Genomic DNA, 5,154 nt, shown 5'->3' on the forward strand with positions numbered 1-5,154 from the left:
AAGAAATATTAGCTATACCCACCAACCCTACCCCCAAGGTAGACATTTTATGTTTAACAACAAACAAAATCGAAAGCTACATAGCGAAAAGTGGCTACAACAAGGTGCACTCCAAGTCCAACAAGCCAGATCCCAACACAACAACAACCTCCCACCAACCTCCCAAATAACTATGGACAAAAAAATGGAACCACCAAGTTCCCCCCAAAATGCGAATCTTTCTATGGAGCATATGCCAAGATGCCCTACCCATAGAAGAAAATCATTTCAAGAGAAGAGTGTTACCAAATTCACTATGTCTGCTTTGCTCAAAACACCCAAAGACAATTGAATAAACGCTTCTGATTTATGGATGGACAAGAAAAATCTAGTTAGACCCAACAATTAAGACACATAATAGTCCTCTATATGTAACTAGAGTAGACAAATGGCCACTAGGCGTTTTTGAAGCAAAAACCAACCCACCCAAAGTAGAGGTAGTTGTGGCAACCCTTTGGCTCATATGGAAGGTGTGAAATAATGTTGTGTTTCGATAGCAACAACCCAATCCTCAAGCCATACTAGAAGAAGCACAAGAACAAGTCAATAGCAACCTTTGATGGAACCCACAAAGCAGCAAGTCAAAACCCAAAACCAGAAGAGAAGCAACCAAGTGAAAACCTGCAACCGGCAACAATTTGAATCTAAATGTGGATGTTTTGTGGGTGAGGAGTGAAAAATCTTGTTCAATCATCGAGATCTTGAGAAACTCAAGCCAGATGGTCGAAGGTGGATTTGCAAACAAAACCAAAGCAAAGTCACCTCTTCAAGCCGAAGTCCTAGCCTTCATGAAAGGGCTGAAGTTTATGCAACAAATCCAAGAGAGTTACGTGTAGTCAATAGATTTGGTCTATGAAAGTGACGGTTGGATGGTAGTGGAAAGCATCTTGGGCCGAGAAGAAGCACATTGGGTCATGAGGAACATAGTAAATGAAGGAAAATGGATCTTAGCCTCGCTCCGCCAAGTAAAACCGGCCCATTGTCAAAGGGAAAGAAATCGAGCCGCCGATTGGGTAGCAAAGGCCCACTGAAGCAAAAGACTTCCTTTCAATTGGGTGTCTTCCCATCCCAATCTCTTCGAGATATTTTATGTTCAAAAGTATGTTTACCTTTATCATATAGCTATCATATTAATAAATGAAAAAAATCACCCGCTTTATGACCCCCAAAAAAATTAAAAATTGGAAAAAAAAATTAAAATATTAGTAAAATTTGTCCACGTCGGCGCCGGCTTCCACATCAGCAAATTCTAGTCAAAATTGATTAAATTGACTAAATTAGCAAAAATTAAAAAATATTTATTACTCAATTGGCAAAACTAAAAAATTTAATACTGAATTGGTAAAAGTGCAATAGATTTAAGACTTTTTAGACAATTTTCCCAAGAACCATGATATTGTGTTTTGAGCAAACCATACTAGGTTTGCTAAATTCATAGTATGACACCTCTTTTTCTGTTTGTTAAATTTGCAACAAGTTACATGGCATATTCGCGGTGATCGCCGGAGCTGCATCCTCTCATGCGGTCTCAAATCGAACACTACAAGATGTGAGACCATGATCATCATAATTGATACAAGATGTGCATATACCACGTGATCAATTTGTTTTAAGGAAAACAAACGGCACATAGGGTCTATGCTTATTCGAATGCTTCAAAAAGACTTTAGAAGATGTTATCACGTCGTCAGACATGTTCAGTATTTTGGACATCTAGAAATTGTGACAAAGCAAGAGCCTGTTGACAAACTTGATTTAAATTAATGAAGTTTCTCAGTTTTCGAACCCCCCCCAAAAAAAAAAGGAAAAAAAAAACACAATAGCCTAATCTGGAGTTGCCCGAATGAAGAGAATCTGGCTGGAGAATTGATTTTGGAGTAGGGAGTGATCGAAAGGAGGAGGAAATAAGAAGTGTTAAATCTGATTTTTCGTTCAAAAAGAAATTTGATATTTTAAATTTGTTTATGGAATAGAAATACGTTTAGTGACGCAATTTCATTTTTTTATTCCTGAAACGAATATTTAGTCCAAAAATAGGTTTGAAACAAAAATGAGAAATAATATTTGTTTGCTTCTCTAATTTTGAAATAGAAATAATAAATAAAAACTATTCTCATTGCCCATCATTTTTACTAGTTAGCCACTCATCTGCCGTCGTCTACACCCGACCGCCGTCGCAGTCCACCATCCATAGCCATATGCCATCACCAATTGCTAGCCGGCATCATTCGCCACCTCTCAAAGGTAAAAAATTTATGTCATTATCAAACGAAATTTTATTCTAAGAATAAAAATTTTGCATTATTATCAAACATGAATTTTTATTCAGAAAGTCATCCAAAAATGAAAATAAAAAAAAAATTATTTCTCTTTTAAAAATCAATTTTTGATGATAATGATTATCATTCGCATTATTAATCCGAATTCTTTGATGGGGAAGTTGACACCTTTGTGTTAGCAATATGTACATGATGTATGCGTGGGGCCAAAGGAGTGAGAAGGACAGTGGAAAATAAAAGGAAAGGATTTGGCTTTTTTCCATGGCGAGCACGGGCCGGTCGGGAGAAGGGATGCCCGCCCTCTCTTTTTTTTTTTTTTTTTTTTTTTTGGTCGAAAAGAGCTCATAGCATTCTCATTCAAATAAGGATAATGGAAGCAGGAGCTTCAGAACATAATAAATCTAAAAGACAGGAAGGGGGAAAATAAACCCAATTAGCTGGAAGGGCCTTTCTCCAGTGGGCCTTAACAACCCAATCGACCACTTTGTTGCATTCTCTCAGCAATGGGTTATTTTAAGCCTTGAAAAAGATTTCACACGCGCCTGCACTTCACAAATCAACGCCTCTATTTCCCAATTGACCGGTGTACTTTCCATCAAAGACTTCGCTAGTTCCCAGTTGTCTGACTCCAACTCTATCTCATGTTCTTCTTTCCCTTCGAAGTACTTTAGGGTTTGTAATATAGCTTGTGCCTCCACCTAGATTGCTAAAGAAGCTTTGACCGTGCGCGCTAATCCATCGACAAGGGTGCCTCTGCTGTCTCGGCAGACACAAGCCACAACCGCTTCCCCTGTTTCTTGAAGAAAGGAGCCATCCACATTGATCTTTATCGCACCGTGCGCTGGAGGCATCCAGATCTGAGGGGGGCCGTTTGTCGGAGGGTTGCTGTGCTGGTGCGCGCCGGGCGTCGCAACGGTCCCTGTGTGACGCGAGCTGTGCGGCCGAGCCATCTCGGTCGGAGATGAGCTTACCATTTGATGCGTCCCATTCCGGAGCGAACTGAGCGGGTTCGTCTCTATCCACAGCGAGCTGTGCATCGGAGGGGGCCCTGTCAAAGGCGAGCCTTGCAACAAGGTGTTCCGGATCTGCGACAAGCCGTGCGTTGAAGGAATCGAAGTCTGAACCGAGGTAGGCGTCCAGATCTGAGGTGGGTAGGTCTACATCTGCTCTTTTTTGCTCTGTTTTCCCACCCACCAGTTAAAGTTTTCTTCCATGGCTGCTGCTGAGGTGATGATGTGCTGAGGACTCACCGGTTTAGCTCTGGAACATCAGTCATTGCGGGATTTCCAGATCTGCCACAGTAAGAGGGCGAGTCGCTCGAAAGAAACTGAGGTATGTTTAAAATTTGCCAACCATTCCTCCATTCGAGTTATCCCGTGACCATCTTTTTGTATATTCACACCAGTGCCATCCCAGATTTGGTTCGTCCATGGACAAAGGAGAAAGAGATGCTCGATTGATTATGGATGTCTTTTGCAAATCGTGCATGTGGCCTCAGGTATGATATGTCTGCGATGCAAGTTCTCCTTCGTTGCTAAGGCGTTTTGACAAATTTGCCATAGGAAGAATCTGACTTTGGGCTGAATTTTGGCATGCCATATTTTATTCCACAATGCTCGTGGTGCTTGATAGGATGATGAGGCTTGGTTTTGTTGCTGATTTTCTCCTTGCGCCTTGAACTTGTTGTATGCACTCTTGACCGTGAATTGACCTGTTTTGGTTGGCTTCCATAATAGTTTGTCCTCTGGAAATTGGGGGTTAAGGTGGATAGCTAGAATTTCATTACACACTTCGTGGTCAAAAAGTTGTCGTATTCTATTTTCCTTCCATGTTGCAGAGTCTCTGTTTATAAGTTCTGAAACCTGAGATGGATCATCTCTGTTTTGCCCTCTCTTTGTTGGAAGACAGCGATTCTATTTGATTCTCACTTTACGCTTTATTGTAGCCGTACCGTTAGCTTGGAAATGGGCAGTCAACCCTCGACCACACATTTTCCACGTGAGAGATTCGTGTTTTGCTTGGAAATTTCCACTCACTTTTGTCGGAAAAAAGGAGAATTTTGTGGCCATCTATTGACGGCTAAGACGTCAGACGGTAATGCTAGCATAACCTTCAACAAATTTCCAAAATACCAAGTTGTATTATATTCCTTTCAATTTAGTGACCGAGTTTCCTAACAAGTTTTTCATTTGATCAATCTGGAACAGGTGCATGACAAATCCGATCTCATGCACTAGACTTTGTTCCCCACAGTCAATCTCATGGACAGATGTGCGAGAATGACGGTGCGTTTTCATCAAACAGCAGCAATCGGGAAGGTCACAGCAGTACATAGAAAGTACTGTGCATCGAAATTTGGTTACTCATCAAAATGGGAAACTGCTAACTTTCTATTCGGATAGATAAAGAATCCGTAGCATGAGCCCCAGCTTACAACTTCTACTACGCTTCTACGTACTAACGTTTCTTTTACTGAGAAAAATTGGCTGAAAAATAAATCTTAGCAACTTGGGTTGCGCTTAGGAATTGGTGAGTAAGAAAAAGAGAGAATTACCAAAAAAAAAATCATAAACCTATTATAATTATAATTGTGTCAATTCAGTCCTAAACTTTTTTTTGGCCAATTTAGTCATAAACCTTTTTTATAATTGTACTAATTCAGTCCATCCGGCCAAAATTGGCTGACCGACGCCGACGTGGATGCCAGCCGAGGACAACCGGCCGGCAAATGCTGATATGGCAATTTTTAAATATTTTTTAATATATTTTTTCGATTTTTTTATTTTTTTTAATTTTTTTTTGTTTTTTTTCCCCATCTTCTCCTTCCTCTAGCCGG

General features: G+C 40.4%; 1 long non-coding RNA gene across 1 annotated transcript; it reads left to right on the forward strand.

Annotated features, from left to right (window-relative positions):
* The first annotated feature begins 2,864 nt into the window (after window positions 1-2,864).
* On the forward strand, window positions 2,865-4,849 carry LOC120288914. Its single transcript, XR_005546830.1, has 4 exons — window positions 2,865-3,650; window positions 3,724-3,816; window positions 4,264-4,412; window positions 4,526-4,849. It is a non-coding gene; the product is annotated as an uncharacterized LOC120288914 (long non-coding RNA).
* Window positions 4,850-5,154: the final 305 nt, after the last annotated feature.

The sequence above is a fragment of the Eucalyptus grandis genome, chromosome 10 (assembly GCF_016545825.1).
Source record: "Eucalyptus grandis isolate ANBG69807.140 chromosome 10, ASM1654582v1, whole genome shotgun sequence".
NCBI lineage: Eukaryota > Viridiplantae > Streptophyta > Magnoliopsida > Myrtales > Myrtaceae > Eucalyptus > Eucalyptus grandis.